Here is an 18,995-nt window from a genome sequence, read left to right as displayed (position 1 = left end):
AACTACGCAAACTTCGCGAGTGTAGTGTAGTTGTCCACCCAGGGTTACTTGCCATGCATACCCCGAATGTTGCCTAGTGTCTTATTATATTCAGAGTAACATTAAAATCTAGTTCATTAAACACAAGACGTTTTTGTACAGCACGCATCTTTAACTCGCATATTTCAAGGTGGCAATAAGAAAGATGAAAATGGAAGTGCCGGCAGGCAAGAAAACATGAACGGGAGTGGAGGGGTGGGGGATGGTGAGAAGTCATAGACTGAGGGAGGGGACCGTGCAGTGGGGATACAGGGAGGAAAATAGTTTTTGGAGAAAAGGGGCCAATAGCCATGGAAGGATACACATGAATGAGGCGCGACTAACAAGCGTCAAACCAATCGGAAGGCAGAATTTAAGACAAAAGCCAATGGGCAGAGAGTAGGCAAAGCTTCCACGAAGCTTCCACACTACAGTATATACTGCATGCCTCGCAAAGCGATGTCAGCGCATTCCCGCTGCAACGCTAGGTGAGACCTAATAAAGGGAACTCCCTGCACCATACTCGTCCTCTCATAACTTCTGGAGAATCACACACGGCTCTCTGTGTTCTACGGGAGACGAGCTGCTGTCCTGGTGCTTTTGTACCAGCTCAGCCCAGGCTTCAGCTCGGTTTCAAGGGCCTTGAACCCATGCAGGACGTGCCAAGGATGGAGCTCATGAGCGCAGCACCAACTGTGCCAAAACCAGGCAGTTATGAGTACCGGTACTCTCCTTTTTTTGTTGCAGATTTTATATTGCCTGAACTCAGCATGAAGGTATTGGAGCGCTTTACTGAGCACTAGTTACATTACACAAGGACAGATTCATTTTTTTGGTAGGCACGCCAAGATTAAGTGATTTGCCCAGAATCACAGGAAGCTGAACCGAGGCTCGAACCTAGTTCCCCAGGTCCAAAGTCGGTAGCTCCGGCCCTAAGGCCACAACCTCCCGGTACTCAATCAGAGAAAATATAAAAGTGGCGGTACTCAGTACCGGTGAGTACCGACCCATTTAAAGCACTGGCTAGTATGTACTGTTCCAGAGCATGCTGCATGGCCTTCTGCCAGATTTGGGATCGGCGCCATGGAGTCACCCGGTATGTAAATTGTGACACGTGTACATGCACACACACACTCACTCAGAGTTCTGCTAACATATCTCATTAGCTGCGTGCAACACTCATTTTTCTCTCAAACGCATGTCAAAGTAACTGACCCCCAGACGGCTCTGTAAATGCACATCAATCCTGTACCATTACTGAACCCACGCACCTATCAATGTACCTCCATTCTGACTTAAAACAACACAATTGAAATTTCTGAGCACTTACTCAGCTAATTGAGATATGGATATATTTCGATATTATCTGTGGGGAGATTAAACACCTTTTACTACACATGGTCTGGGGGTTCCCACCAAACCTGAATAGATTGTCTTGTACAAAAGTGTTTGCACTGCAGACTGTTTTCATGCACAATTCAACCTTGAATGAAAGCATGAATACAGTTGATTATTTGCCATGTGCAAACAAAAAGCCACGTGCATCAGTTCCTTACATCTGGCAGATGAGCTCTGCAGGCTCAGCTGTGAATGGTGTTTCCGGGTAGATTCGGTCTCGGTGAACTGGCAGCATCCCGCCAATCAGAATGTCTCCTGCCCGGAAGTATCCGCTTACCTCCCGCGTGCTGAGCTTGCACTCAGGTGCTGCTGCTCTCTCAGTGTTGGAATCTAACATCAAGCAGGATGCCAGGAGGCAAAGGAGGACCCCCTTATGATAGCCCAGGATGTACCTAGATCCTGTGCTGAGAAGCGTCGGCAGCGGATGAAGGTTCATAGCGCCGGACACTGAGACTCAACCGTTCAAGCAGAGGTGCAGCTCATGGGGCCCCCAGCCTCGGCTACGGCAATGCGGGCTCTTAAGGAAAGGCCTAAAAGTGAAGGAATGGAAATGCTCATCTTAAAAGAACCGCGAGACATTACAGCCCGTTGTGCCAAGTTACGGCCTTCATTGTAGAGTGTGTCGTCTTGGCCATCGAATAGGTGCAGAGGGCTGACGGCCCTCTCTTTATACTGCACGGCCGGCCTGGCACGACTCGAAGGGAATTGGTCCGCTCGAGAGCAGCAGTTATGAAGATGGGTTTTATCCCATGTGTGTCACAGGATGGGGATTTCAGGCGAGTTATTAAAATGTTTGATGTGGGCGAGAGCTCCCAGGGGACCCGCTTTCCACCTCACCTACCTGCGCAGATTGGTTCCAGTTCTGGTTTGCGAATCAATGACGCGTTAGAATAATCAATTGGTAGTTTATCAAAATAGCTGAGGGAAAAATGCAAAGGAACACAACACCTTACGAAACAGAGCGCAATGGAAGAATGTAAAGGCAAGACCCTTTGACTACTCCCTTTTGAGCATCTGGAGCTGCCTTTCCCTTCCCAGATGATGGCGAGGGTCTCTTTGTTTGCCACGTCCTTCTGCTGCCATGCTCTGCGTGGCGTGGGGGTGGCAGTATGGCCCTGGGAGTCCCTGCTCTCGCCTGGGCCCCCAGTAATCGAGTCACCACACCAGGGGGCCTCGGAGAATTGACTTGTGCTCTGGGTGTCGCGAGAAAGTGTGCCACGCGCCCTCCAACACATCATTACAATGACCCCTTTCACCACTGGCTGGAGAGCAAGTGGCAGGCAGAATCAGGGTGTAGTGGGTCACTGCACCTGCCGCGGGATTGCCCGTGGGCCTGTGCAGAGCAGAAAGTATGTGTGGACTCTGACTCTGGACGCTGACATGCACTGAGGCCAGGGCTGGGCGAAGTCGAGCAGTTGCTTCTAAGTGGATTACTCGTAGTGCACGAAAGAAACTATGAGCAGTACGTGCAATATGTGTAAGAAGTGTTTCATCATAAAAAATACTTTGCGCGATGTTTTAGAGCGAACACTGATTTTTGACCTTTGGTGTTAAATGTTAAAATTGCATGCCCTTTGTTCTGCTCGAATGAAAATAAGAGTCAAGCTGTCTACCCTCAGGGGAGCAATGGTGTAAAATAAAATCCCAGTCATGAATGTCTTGAGATACACACTGCACTATCAGGCTCTGTCTCTCTGCTGAAAACCTGTGCATTTCGCTTAAAAAAAGAATGTGATTTAACATCAAAATTTAAAACCAGGCAGGGAAAAAGTTGCAAACATAACGTAAGTATCTCAATTCTACTGAGTGACAAATACACATTTCAGAATAGACCAGACGAACAAAAGTGGCACAAAAAATTATTCAACTGCATAAGCACAGTTAATGAATAACTCAGCTACATTTACACCCTGCAAGGAATTCTACACGAGATTTCACTTGTTTAATAACAACTGTGCAAAGCCCTAAATGAGTCTGGACCAGAATGGAGTAAGGCTTCCTTTTATTACACTGAGGTTTACAAAAAGGGATGGATGGAATGCTTGAATTAATCTCAGCCACTAGTAATCAATTGAGACTGCATCCCAGCGCACTCTTATTGTGCACACTATGTAATCCCAATTTGGACCCAGCAATAAGGTCCTGCATGCCTGTCCTGGGTTTATTGTGTTCAGGTTGAAGGAGGATCTGGCCTGGCGGTTTGGGCTGGACTGATCTCAATGCGGTGGCATGCTGTGCAAAATAATGATGGATTGGGCTGCAGTCCCGAGCAGTTACTAGTGGCTGAGATTGTTTCAAACATTGCATCCATCACATTTTTGTAAACTTTAATGTGTCGCCCTAAGTGGGACGGGGATGCCCAGGTGTGGACCCCGTGCATACTGTGTGACTGGAACCAAGTAATACCTGGCTGATGAGCCCTAGGTAGGGTGCAACTGGTCCTGGGTGGCTTTAGTTCCGGTTCATGGAGGACCAGGCCTGGTAGTTCTGGCTGGACTGTACCCATTGGAGCAGGTCAAGGCTGGTTTGCATATTGCTGGGTCCAAATTGAGGTGGCATAATGTGCAAAATAACGCTGGATTGGGAAGCAGCCTGGGCAAGAATCAGTAGCTGGGATGTATTCAAGCATTCCATCCATCACTTTTTTGTACACTGTTTGTTTTATTACATGTAATAACCATAATGTGAGAGTGGCAAATAATTAGCTCTGGTCTATCCTCAGGGTGGAGCGATGAAGGGTGCTTGACTATGGTCCTCAGTCGCCAGTTTCACAATGCAATCGGAAATGCTGCCCTATTTTCCTGGAAAAATCAAAAAATATAGGAAACATGTCTAATGGAGAGCAACATGCAAAGAGAGCCCTAGCATTACACAAGCGTTGTCGGCACTGCTGCAGGAGCAGATGCCCACTTCAGATACTCCAAGATTTTATGGCCAGAAGTGTCAAAAGGAAGCTGATTACAGGATGTGTTCTGAAGAGACCGCACAGGAATCGGTTGGAACAGCAAGGCTATGCCACAGCTATTGTGAAGAAAGAAATCCTGCAATCTTTACTACAAAACCATTTCATATCTTTCTCTTCTTTTTCTCTTACTTCATGTTTCTCTGGTCATGCCCTAATTGTCCTTGTTTTCTTCTTATCTTCAAATTTTAGTGTTTAAAAAGTGTTCTAAATATGTGTATCAATCAATCAAAAGTAGATTCGTTTTGAAAATCAGCAGTGTTGAACTGACTTTCAGGCACTTTAGCAATCTGGCACAGTCAGAAAGACCAGCTTGAAAGCATCACTGGGCTGTTCCCTTTGTGCTGTCATGACCCAGAGGACCAAAGAAAATAGGCCACACACTGACCTGACTGGAGTATGAAACTTTTATTGTGCTGTGCTTTAATTGACGCACTTCCGGAAGTGTGAGCGGACAAGCAGCAAACTAGGAGTGAGAAGTGAGGAAGAGGAGGAAGCAGGCCTATCCGCGTCCCACAACCCAGAGCCGAACGGCCGCTCAGACAAAAGCAAGCTTGGAGCTTGGAGGTGGGGTCGCTCTGGAGCAGGGGAGATCGACTCTGCTTGTTGGAGCAGGACCAGGGAACACTGTCTCCGAGGGCCCGCATGCCCTGCGATTTTGAGCTCCCCCACCGCCCAGGCCTCCTACATTAACCCACCAGGTGGCCTTTGTCTGGGTTCACAGAACGCCGGCCAGAACAAGTAAGAGTGGGAGTGGGAGCAGGAGTAAAACCATCTTTCCAGGCAGCCTGCCTCCAGAGTTACAGCGCACAGTCCAGTCCCATTACCACTGTCCAAAACCAGGAAGGGCTGCTGGGGGCCTGTGGGAAGTGCAAAAATCTGGGGTGCATGAAGTGTCAAAACACAGAGGCTTGTCAGGTGAGCGGGTGGTCCCGGGAATCATTGGGGGAAAGGGGTGCTTTCTTGTCTCTGTGCAGCCCAGGCCACCAAGCTCATAAACCCCTTTGGAACCTGTATTAAACTTGTACCAGTAGGAGAGAAGGCCAGAGGAAGGACCACAGTAAGGTTGCAGCAGGTTTGCATTCTGCAGCGCAGGAGGTGTCCTGGGTTGTGCCCCGGCTGACGGAGGTGACCCAGCTAGGTCTGGGTGCAGCTTGTGGTCTGGGTGAGCTCCCTGCCTCTGCCGCCGGTATTTCCTTCGGTGCACCATGTGTACCCCTCTATGGGAGCACCGGTGAGTTTGGCCACAGGGATGGACTCCCACCCCCACAAAACCTAGTGAACACTTGATCAACAGGATCTCAGCAAAACCCCTGTAAGGACCAAACTCAACGACTTAGGGGCCGATTACGATGCTAGACCAAGTCTGTCCGGCATCGATCTGAAACTGAACGACCTCATGTCATCGGTTCCATTACAGCAAATTAGGATGCGACTGAACCTTGTTCAGTCACAATCCTATACTTTGCTATGGGAGCATGCATTCTGAATGGAATGCATGCTCTCATAGCAAAATGCTAAGCTGCAGTTCATCCCTCCACCCGAGGCAGGCACCTCAAGGTGCCTGGCACCGGGTGCAGGGATCAGCTGGGGGGCACCGTAGGTGCCCCCTAGGCCACCACACAGCAGCCTTGCACCCATGGGGCCCTGCTGTGGGTCCCCAAAGCTATTTCCCAATGCCTTTTTGTGCCGCAAAGGACACACAATTAATGGACGGAATACAGAATAAATCAAAACATTCATCCCCAGTCAAGAGATCTAGGTTAAATCCATCATTCCTTTGCTCACCATGCCTCCCCAGTTTAGACCTGGCTGTCTGCAAATCAGTCTTGACCCTGTGCCTCATGGCAACAGTCCAGCCTGAACTGCCAAGCCAGGTCCTACCTGGACCGGAAACAAGCATCCTAGGACCAGTTTTGGGGTTTCATTCCTCATCAGCCAGGATAGCTTGAATCCAGTGGCACACTGAGCCCGGGATTCAAGTCTGGACACACCCGGCACACCTAGGGCGATAAAGCAAAATACATATAATTGATGTCTCAGGCCTGCTGTTACAAAGTCTGTGTGTGCAGTTTCAATACTATGCTAAATTGACTTCATACATTTAAAGAATTGTAGATGTACTGCGAGCAGTGGCATTTCAGCGGATCACAAAGGAAGGATATGTATAAATTATATTTTCTAACATGGTGGTACGCTGTCTGTCACAACCATAGATTGGATACCACATTTGTATATCCTCTTTCTCTTGCTGTGACATGTTTACACATATGGGCTCCAGTTACACGTTTATTAGATAATAGTTCGAAACATTCCTTTGCTCCTGCACCCTCGCAACAAGAAGTTGTTCAGCCTCCTTGACTTTCCTTTTATTGATAATAATAATGTTTAACTTGTTACTTCTTTATCATTCAAACAATTGTATATTTATATTGCATCAAGTTTTTGCTTGTACGAACCAGCTCTCTTTATTTGCTAACGTAGATTATTCCTTCTCTCCTAGAAAGAATATTTGACATTTTAAAATGCTGTTTCTTGTGTACTCCCTCATGTTTCATTGTACTACGTTTGATGTTTGATTATTTCTTCAATGAACTTACTTTTGAACTTAAAGTGGTTTCCAAGCCTTAGACATCTCTTCTATTACATTTAACTCACCCTAAGGCTGGCAGTTGGTAAGCTATAGGCAGGGACCTATCTCCTCACAACCTAACACATATAGCTTCATATTCGAGTCACTGAGATCTGCACGTAGACACCCCTATGCCCAATTATACATGCACAGTCACATTCACATTACAACTCACATATATATGTGCAAAAGAATAGAGCCACTAATACACCCACTCTCATACTCAAAATAGCCCCAACACATTCATTCAGATATACAGATGCATCATATCTAGCTAGACGTACTGCAGACAATTCTGCACGCACAGTTACATAGCCCAATATTCGCTAACAAAGTCAGTATGCAATCAATGCAGTCTCTTAGATACACATTTGCAAAGCATAGACACACCAATAGTGTACTCACATACACTCTGTTACTAATATAGTACCTCACATACCTACTCTCTCCCATGTAGTCTTACTTTTACACCCACTCACTCCTTCATACAGCCACTCACACAAACACTCACTCATCCATACACCACTCGTGCACTCACTCACCCGTACAAGCAGTAACAGACCCATTCACTGATCAATATTTCACTGACTCACACTTACACTCTTTCACTCACTCATACACAGACTGAGACACCTACTGAGTTACTCACAGAGCCATCACACAGCCCCACACCCACCTTTTTGCTCACACACCCAGTCACTCCCCTATCTAGTTACATACATTCCCACTCACACATACAGTCACTGACATACACTGACCCATACACTGCTCAGGCACCCCAGTCACTAATACATACAGTCACTGACACATCAATTTACTCACTCATACTACACTAATGCTCCCTGTCACTCATAGAAGAACTTACATACTCACTCATTCACTCATGCAGTCACACACCCACTCACTCACTGATATAGTGAGTCACCCATTCATAGACTCACTCTTCCACCCTCTCACTCACTTATACAAGCACTCACACACTCATCCATACATCTGATCACACACCCACTCAATCACTCATATACTCATTTATATATACACTCATTCACCTATCCAATCATTGTAATTCTACATACACAAGTATACAACCTCTGATATAAACACTTGTACACATATTGAATCAGGTATTCAACCATACACTCACTTAGACAGTCGGTAACATACTATTAGACATACAGACATACATTCACACTTTTACAAATATACATCTATCATATTAAATATATTTCTTTAACTGGATTAGGTGGTTCTAAGAAGAACCATTTTTTAACATGTAAAACTTTTTTTGACTTCTCTAATACTTGAATTTTTGTGTGTGTTTTTTTGTTTGCTTCAAAACTTAACAAAACGTCCTTTCAACCAATAAGGCGCCAACAACAATAACTGTGCTTCAGCTTCAAAATGAAATTATCAGGTATGTGCATTAACAGTTTTAATAAGTGTAGGTACACATTGCTCACCTAGAGTTAGAGGGGCTCTGCATTTTGGACAATAGATAATAATTTTCCCAAACTCGGGAATTGTTGAAGGAACTTGAGAAAGTTGTGCATCAGCAGATGTTCCAGAACCACCAGCAGATCTTCCTTGCTGTTTTTTTAGTCTCTCCATTTCTGCACATGCCAAACAAGGTTAATGGATGGTCTTGAGGTGCTAATATATGCTGGATGTACCGCACGAGTATTTCTTTTCTGATTCTCATGAAAGTACTTTTTTGTATAAAGTTCACGTGCCCATTCATGCATTCACTTTTTTCCCACCCTCCAGTGTAACAGAAAGCTCCCAGACAATACATTCTGGTCGTTTCTTCTGTTGTTCCTCTTCTTCCTGCAAAATATACTGTTCCTCCTCTTTCACATACTCTTCAGCAGATTCCATCCTCAAAAATGTGAAACTCCCAAAAAGACACCAAGACAAAACCAAGCTCCTGTTTTCCTATACTAAACGGTGAAAATTCATGCAACACCAAATACATCAAACAAAGGGATAGGACCTCCTTACAAGTATCATAGAAAGGGTTACACCAATCAAATTGATTCTTTTCTGTGTCACATGCGATGCGCGACTCGGAAATGATACGCTCTACAATAAATTAAAATGGCATTGAAAATGAATTTGAAGTGTAATTATTCTATTTTCGATAGTCTATCAGTGAATTTCTTTACTTAAAGTAACCCTTAAAACTGTCTATATATGTCTTTTACTATTCTTCCCACCCAAAAAACACCAGAGGCATATCCCCCTACGTGGCTCCAGAAATACGTGCATCGACGGTGCGCGACGGTGTTGCATCTCCCAAAAAATGACTGTTCAAATGTTTTTTATCAGTGGATATACTACGTGCCATACTATAATATCATATCTCTTACCTTAAAATAAACTTTGTAAGTCTCAATATGTGGGTTTTACTACAACCAACACAACGCCGGAGTTGTGTACCCAGCGAGATAAGGCGCGACGGGTGCACGAATCCCGCTTGTTTACAAAAAAATAAAATTAAGAACTTTACAGACTAGGCCTAGTTGATATTAGAAACAAGTTAGTAACCCTTAAACTGCTTTCCTACTACATATAAGCCACTTCTGAAATATCCTATAGCATACATGGCAATATTATAGAGGAGAAAAGTGGAAGTCCTGAGTACGACTGCATCTCTACCAAACAGACAAACACTTACTTCTGTATAGTACAGATCATCCAAGTATGTTTTCCCTGCAGTTCTACCGTACAAAGTTATATAGTTGAGGAACAATCACATTCACAAAGTTACAGACATACAAGGTCACTGAAGACATTTCCTCTGCGTCCTTTATGCAGCTGTCCTATAGGAGATTCACTATACATTTACCCAATGAGGTAGACCTTACTAATTATCCAGTAGAAAGTACTTCCGTTGGGTAGAGGTGTTGCAGAAAACAGTGGCCTCTTCTTAAATAAACACACAGGGCAGAATTCATTCTGCCACAATGGTCATTTCACACAAAACCTCAAAGGGAAGCACTTACAGATATGAACTAAGCAGGTACCCATGTTGAAGCTCCACATCTGTAAAGTACTAATCATCCTAACTTTGTGCACATGGCCAAGGCAAAGTAATTGTATTTTCTCTGTATTTCCAATTAAATGTTTTTTGTAATCCACGATGGAGGTGTTTTCATTATTGCTTTTCTCAAATGCAATATCTCACATACTGTCTGTGACAAAGGGGTTCTTTCTTGTCATCTTCTGCTGAGACCACATCTTGTATCCTAAACTTTAAAAATCTACAAGCATGTAAACTTGGCGAGAAGCCCCACCCGTTTGATCCTGCCCCATATACATTAGCAATATGCAATGCCATTTACCAGGATAATGGACAGCTTCTTAAAATGCCCCCTGAGCATGTTTCCTGACGATTTTGGACATGGAGTCTCGATGGTTACGAATACGATCACATCTCTACCAAAAAAAGAAGCACTTACTTCAGTAAACTACAACAGCGCTATGGGATCAAGGAGTCCTACCCTGCATACTTTTCTTTCTCAAAAACTTTTTGGGGGGACTCAGCTGAAGCCAAGTTCCAAGATGAGGTGTAGTGCTTAGCAGCTAAGTAAAGCAGTGTTTTAAGCTTGAGCACATCCAATAAATCATTGGCATTCACATCCGTCTTGTTCTTGGTGCATCTAAAATGGCACATCTCCAAAACCATATGTGGTTTATGTTCACATCATGTTTTTGGAAAAAGGAAGTAACCAGGATATTGTAAATTGGACTACAGAAGTATATTATACAGTTTGCTAACCCTGCTTGTGCTGTGGGTAGTTTTTGTCACAGTCAAAAGTAACAGGTCTCTAGCAGGAGTAAAGATCATACGCCTTTATCTCCCACAGCATGTTCAGAGATAGCATAAATGTAACTTTCTAAGCACCTGTTCACCAGTAATAACCCACTAATCTGCATACTCGAAATTACTGTGTGCGAGTCGTTCAGTAGCATTTAATGTATTGGATATTGTTGACCATCAATGGTTTCTAATCTACTCCCTGTATAATTTTTCCGAAAATCTTTTTGGAGGTAATGATTCACAGTACTCATCCAGTGGAAGCATTTTTTCTTGACTCACTCTAAGTGTACTGGGCCCTTATTATGATTAGACAACTCATATTGCTGTACTTTATCACAGAGGCGATGGTCCTTCGATGGATCTTTCTCCATCGTAGTGAGTGGTGAGAAATCAGGATGTCTAAAATTGTTGCCCACCCAATGAGGACCATTAATTGGTAGCTAACTCCCAAAATGGAGATACGGTTCCTTTACACTACTCTCAGAACATTGCAAATGGAAAGATCCAACCTCCTAAAGAATTTTAGTCTAACCAGGATTAAACACACTAAAACGTCTGCATTCGCAAAACAGAATAAAACATCCAAACTTGATGCCTTGAAAATAATCTATGATTCTCTCTGTTATGCATTTAAAGGCAAAGTTCAATAATCAAAGTTTTAAAAATAAAGAACATTAAGACACAATAACAGACCCAGGCAAATTTAGATATTTTTTTTAATTAATCATCCTAAATCAATGCATATAAGCAGCATTTTAAGCATTTCAGTCCAGAATCCTACGGCAAGTAGCATAAAACTACACATTTGGTCAAAGAATTCTAATTCATAAAGAGGATGGTTAAGGTTGCAGCTTCCTACCACCAACAAAAGGCAGGAGGATGGTTAACAGGTTCAAAAGAGTTCTATGGTAAGGAACATAAGATTCAAGTTAAAGTCCACTAGGGGAACATCCATGGGCATGGGCAAAAAAGGGAAATGGAGCAAAATCAGGAAAGTTCAAATCGAGTTTCTCACCAGATAGTCCAAAAGATTTCAGCAGGCAAGTTTGTTAGTAAGGGGAAAACGGCATGGGGCATAGAAAAGTTGGTTGTCAGCACAAAGGATTCCAATCGATCTGCTAAGAGCATCAGCAAAAGTAAAAGCCAGGATGGTGGTTACCCCACCTTTAAGAAGTCAACATTTATAGCTGTTATGACACACATGTGACATCATTCATCATACCACAATGGTTTGATCATCATGTGGTTATTCTTCCGATCGTCAGTTGCAATTTTCTATACTCTGGCATACTTACCCATGCTGCTCACTCTCCATTCCGTCCTCAAAGGTTAGTTGACAAAGAGCTATATACTTCGTTTCTCTTCAGGGTTTCAGTCCAGAGTTCATGTTCTTACCAATTCACTCAACAATGACCACTAGCAAAATGTCCTTATTCATAGAAAAGGTTGCATAAACAGAACAGATATACCAAGCTATGAAAAAATGCAGCTTAAGGAAGATAGTAAATTAAATGCATTTAAGTAATCATTTCTCATTTAGTAAAATAAACTCATAATTAGACTCAGACATAAAATACATTAAGCATTTCATATAAAGAAATAAGGGAAATATAGTCAATGATTATTGCATTGATATGATTAAAGTTGAGCATGTCCTACTGCCACAAAATTGAAGGTACACACAAGCAAATTATTCTTATTATTAATTTGACTAAAATCGTTTTTATATTTTTATGATCATAATAATGTCAAATATAAATACTGCAAATATAATTTATGTAGCCTTTAACATATTAATTTTGCACCACATTATTCTTCATTATGCATTACAATTAAAGCAAAAGAGTTGCTAAGTTTCATTATTAAGAATTGCACTTTTTTGTCAGTAAAAGCATTTTATCAGTAATTTTCAGAACTCATTTTTATATTATACTCTATTAATTACCTCATTAATGTTTTTGGTTTTAAATTCTTCTGTTGTTACACATCCAATCAGGCTTTTAAGCACTGGTTCTTCAACTTTTCTCAATTTCTGGGTTTTTTTTCTCAACATGTGCAAAGTGCACATTAAGGTTTCTGTGTCCTTATCAGTAGGTATGTTGTGTAAAGAATAATCAGATTTTTACGCTGCATCAATAGTTATGTGGAAGAGGTGTTTGATTATCAAATGAGAGTGCCATGTATTATGGCAGAAAATGTTCATGTTGCATGGAGATATGTTCTTTGTTAAATGCAAATATTGACAGCCTACCAAGGCGCCTAACAGCAGACAGTATTCATAACAAACTGTGGACTTCGGATAATGGCTGTGCAGGAAAACTCTCGGCCGATGAATATGGTGGTTAGTGCAGCTTCCTGGTGTGGTTTTAAGGGATGGAGCGTTGCTGTCAAAAACATATAGTGTCACGTTCAGCACCGGTTATTAATCCATGTCGCGTGTACAATTGATTAATAATTGGCTCCTTAAAATGGCATGAATTTACATAATTACCAATTTTTCTATCTCTAGCTTTTTTGCTTTCCCGCTCAAGATGTGAAATTAGGGTTTCGATGACATGACAAAGCAAGTTCACAAAATAATTCTTCAACGGAGAGTCTATGGCATAATTAAAGTCCTTTTTGGGAGTGCACTGCAGGCATGATTTAAGATTTTTTGTGCATAGAAGTGAAATTTACCTGACTATGAATTCACTTAAACTAGCAATCTGCCATTTTGGTAGACTATCCTTTTCAGCGAATTGATGTTTTTTTTGTTTTTTATTTTTTGCAGTTTTATATAGCACGAACTTGACCCGAATCCAATCAGGTATCAGAGCGCTTTACATAACACCAGTTACATTACACGAGGACACATATTCATTTGTTTTTTTTTGTTAGGCACGGGGAGATTAAGTGATTTGCCCAGAATCACAGGATGTTGAGTGTCATTACCGAGACTCGAACCCAGGTACCCAGGTCCGAGGTCTAGCGCCCTAGCCCTTAGGCCAACTCCTCTCATATTTAACCAGCAGGTAAAATGTATTCTCTATTACTATGTATGCTATATATCTAAGGCTGTGTATATGTACTACTAAGGCCACTGTGGGCTGTGTAAATGTACTAATAAGGCCACTGTGATTCATTCCGTTCTATGGGACATTCACTTGTATACCCAGCCTACTGACTTACCAGTGAAGTTGTCCGGTAAAAGCTGTTTAAAACCTGCAGGCCCTTAAAGGAGGGGGTTTTCATTGGAATTTTCAGGTACTTTCCTATCCTCGAAGCTTACTCGTGAAAAGAGCAGCAGGGTTTGGTGGAATGACTTTCAAACACTGGAGAAAAAGGATTTCCTTCCTTAGGAGAAAATAAAATGAGTACACAATGCACTAGAGTACAAGGACAATGAGTATACTTGAAAACCAAGAATTTTCATTCATTTTTGGTTATACTACCTTTATGGTTTCTGAAACCTAGTTTAAAGGTCCCAGGGCACTATAGGTTTATTAAGCTTTTATTGTAACTATATGAGTTATTGTCCACTGATGTCTGAGGGCCACCTTACTACTGTACCCCAATGTGATAATCAAGTATTGCTCTTCATAACTCTACTCTCTCAAGGTAGAGAATAAGAGCAGTCCAATGTTTCTCAAGGTGCTGGCTCAAAGCTCAGAATAGAGTAAAGCACCCAATATCCCTCAATAAAACAACCTGCAGTCAGATCTTTATATTATAAAACAAACATTAATAATAGCATTATTACATGCTAAATTCAGCACAACACTTAAAATGAAGATTACCATAGAAATTGAGACATCTCTAGTTCCGTACTAGCCACAGGGATTTCCCAACATGTCAGTATAGTATTCAGGTGCTCTTCACTTCTGTTGGTATGGTATAAGATTATTATTTTTAGAATATCATCTGATGCAAATATTGTGTGCTTAAAAAAGTTTACAAAATATTACCCCACTGGAATGAATAATTGTTGGAAAATGATTTAATATTTGGGGTGGATGGTAGCCTACCACAAATAATAATGTCTCTATTCCTATTAGCATGAAAAAGTAGCATCTCCTGATTAGGGGACGTCCCCCTGAGCACAGCGTAGAACCAGGGGGCGTATATTTAAAGTTTGTGATATAACATGCAAAAAGTGCTTTAATCCTCAATATAACGATGAATGCATGAAGAATGTATTCATTGAATGATATTGGTGTCTCATATCAGAACATCAGATATGACTTTGAATGCGACCATCAAGTGTTTTTACATATTTCTCCCAGTGCATTTTGGGCTATTGCAGCCCTTTGGCAGGGGACAAAATCTACCAAAAATAATAAAGCAATGATAATAGAAGGGAACTAACCATTAAGCGGTCGATTCAGATTGCAATACCACCATCACACGAAACCTTGGTAAACCAAATCTTGAAAATAACCTACAACGAGTGTCACTTCGAGAAAGCTTATCAACATAAGTACATAAACCGCCACAGGTGAAACATATAAAGAATGGTGAAAACTGATGGTTTACTGATATATGGGTAGGGCATGCACAAGCATTGTATGAGGCAAAACAGTAAGCTGATACCTTCTGTCACCTATAGTTGAACAGGGTGATCTCAAATACGTGCGTCTAGCTAGGTTTAACAGGTGCATAGTGCATGCCCTTCCCGTATATCAGTGAACCATCAGTTTTCATCATTCTTTAAATTTTCACCGCCATGTGTGGTTTATGTACTTATGTTGATAAGCATTCTCAAAGTGACACTTCTATTGAAGATTAAAGCACTTTTTTGCATGTTTTATCAGAGACTTTAAATACCCGCCCCGCGGGTTCTACGCTGTGCTCAGGGGGAAGTCCCTAATCAGGAGACGCTACTTTTTCATGCTAATTCCACACTCTTTGACCAGAGAGTGAGACCGCAGAGGCACGCAACAAATTGAACAACTTGTTAACTTTGGTTGTGTGTGTTCTAACACACATTAATATTCCTATTAGGTCACGTAAATCTTTCAGTAATGTAAACATGAGCTCAAATCTTAGGGGTATGGAACAGAGTAGATAGTTTTAACTTAGGGAAATGTGAAAAACATTTAGAAATACCAAAAAACGTAAAAAGTTGAAACACAAATCCAACACAATAAAACTAGAAACACTATACAATACAAATCCCACTCCAATTTATAAAAGTGAGGAATGTTTCAATGAACAAAATTATCACCAAAAAGACACACATTTAAAAAAAGGAGAACCATAGGTATGAATTTTTAAAGTTTGAAATAAATTTCATCACCAAAAAGCACAAAGCGGCAATGGCAGGTAGGTTGTCATGCAGGACCAGCACAAAGATAAACTTTAAAGCCAGCTGCAATGGACCGCGGGCCGGATACCAGGCCCAGTCAGTTCCTGGGCAAAGAGTTTCATTTAGACAGAGACATTTTCTGGAAAGGTAGAGTCTTCAGGAGGCAAAATTGCAGGCTGGGCCTAAAGAGGAAGTGAAGATTTTTACCTTTGGATTTAGGGATTGATTTAGATCTCGGTAGACAGGTTACCAAAATATATTTCACATTCTATTCTATGGGATTTTATATTTTGGCAGATGGAATATCTGTCTCAACGATCTTAATCAGGCTCTTTGTCTGTTTTTTGGAACTCAGAATCCATTAGCAGGCAAGGATGCCGGCTGTAACCATGGAAGGATCAAAGTCATTGGGTGCTGCTTGGCATCAGGCCCACTGAATTGGATTTGCTGCTGCAGAGAACAAGCTTTGTGCAAAACACTGTACCATAAGGAATCATTCAAAATAAACTTTCTGTTATTCTGCAGGGGCTAGCTTACTCATCATCCCTGTTACTACAAACAATGTGGCAGAAATTCATGATATATATACCACAGCCGTTTACAATTCTCAGTGTCCCAACCTTCTTTCTCCGGTTTCGGAAAGATGAGCCACACAAACGGATTGTTTTTGCAAATATTTACTGAATAAGTATATTATGGAAATACAAATGAATTAGTGTATATCATTCATGTTATCCATTTCAACAAAATGTACAATCTTCCTTATTGATAGCGGAAGGTACATTTAATTTAATTTATATTTGTTTTTATTTAGTTTGTTTGAAAATATGATTTTCACCAAGCTCTTCAGTTTATTTTGAATGAGAGTATGTTTTCTATTTTCCTTTAAATCGAAAGGCTTCTTTAAAAACATGTAATCACAACTATGGGGTCGATTCCGATCCGGGTCGGAAAGCACTCCGACCGAGTCGGATTCGGAGTGTTTTCCGACCGAGCCGGACCCCTACAGTCCGAGTACGATGCGCACGTATGCTGTCGGACTCGGTTCGGTGGGACTCCCATAGAAGTCAATGGGAGCCAGTTGTAGGACACGTACATGTGCTCCCATTGACTGAATGGGTACGTCTCGAACAAGTGCGCCCCCTAAAGTGGGTATGCGTTGGTGCCATCCGCACCGTACATGCCAGTTGGGGAGACCCATAGGTCTCCCCCTGTGTGCGAGTCGTCCGTCTGCGTGTGTCGGGGGGTCCAACGCGGACCCCCGAAGTCCGACTCCGGGAGCTTTTGCGAGCCGGACATTCCAGCTCGCACAGGCTGTCCGACGCGTGCATCGTACTGGCTCGGTCGTGAATCGCATCTATTGCACGCCACGGTTAGCTTACGACTGAGACATACGGAGCGGTTCGGACCCGGAACTACTCGGTCGGTGAATTTCATGTAGCTCACATCGTACTGGCTCACTCCTACAGCTGTACGAGTCAGCCGGAAAACACGCTTACGGCTCATAGTTTTTCCGGCCGGATCGCGTTCGGTGCCCTTCCGACCCAGATCGGAATCGGCCCCTATGTGTCACGTGAGCAAGACCAAGTGCGGTTGAACCACGGTGTGTTTTCTCTGCATTACTGCTTAGTAAATATTTTCAAAAACAGTCCATCAGTGTGGCTCATCTTTCCGATATATATATTACCTACTGGCAGTCACCAGTAGGTAATTATAGTTAGGACCTAGTTGCCATAGGAAAAGCATTTTTTGATTTGCCAATAACTTTGGTGCCGTTTGACGAATCTTTGTGAACTTTTCAAAACTTATGGAGCGGTCACGTCAGCTGCTTTCTTGTATATTTCGTAGTGATCCGTCAAGCGGGGTAGACAAAAAGGAGGGGTTCTAGATGCTTTTTCTCCATGTTAATATCCATAGGAAACTGTTGATGCAGGTACAGGCCGAACCGCTGAACGGAATTACACCAAATTTGGCAGAAAGGTAGCTCTTGGTCCATAGTGCACTCTTCTTCTTAAATAGTGTAACTAAGTTCAGTATTTTTTGAGAAATGTAAATATTTCTCTGATATACAACTGTAGACGAGGTAGAAAAAAAAATTGTCGGGATTTGTGGTGGATCTGCAAATCTGGCTGACCAAGCAGTGCCCTAAGTTTATGGTCCATGCTCTGGTGACCTCACAGCTGGACAACACCAATAGTGTTTATTTGGGGTTACCTCCATACCTGACCCACAGACTACAGATAATTCAGAATGCTGTGACTAGACTGATTTGGCGGGTACCCCTTCAATATCATATCTACCCTCATCTGAAACAGCTCCATTGGCTTCCACTTACCAGGAGGATATAATTTAAGTCTTTGATTCTGGCTTTTAGAGGCACCAGAGACTTAGGACCTGGCTATCTCAGGTAGAGGCTGAAGCTATATCATCTGGAATGGTCCCTGAGATCCAAACACCTGTGATTCCTTCGGGTTTCACGGTTCTCTGATGCCCAGCAAGGTGGCAGATCCTTCTCGGTAAAAACAGCAAAACTGTGGAACTCTTTGCCGGACCACCTCCGCCTGATTGAAACAGAACCTGAATTCCGGAAAGCGTTAAACACCTGGCGCTTTATCCAATCATAAGGGCCGGCTTGAACCTCTCACTAGTCTGTTATTTTTGCTGGGACGCCTCTTTTAAAAGAAGAAACGCAAGCTTTGTTTCCTTTAGGCCCCCGGTGTGCCAGGTCCTGGGGGCAATTAAAAATAGTGATGTGGGGGCCCGGAGATATATTTAATTAGAGTGCGTTGGGGGCATGAGCCAACCCACGAAGCCCCAGGGACCACCACCTCCTGAGCATATATTTAATTAGAGTGCGTGGGGGGCTCCAGCTCCCCATGCA

The sequence above is a fragment of the Triturus cristatus genome, chromosome 12 (genome assembly GCF_964204655.1).
Source record: "Triturus cristatus chromosome 12, aTriCri1.1, whole genome shotgun sequence".
Taxonomy (NCBI): domain Eukaryota; kingdom Metazoa; phylum Chordata; class Amphibia; order Caudata; family Salamandridae; genus Triturus; species Triturus cristatus.
This window is presented reverse-complemented; position numbering follows the sequence as displayed.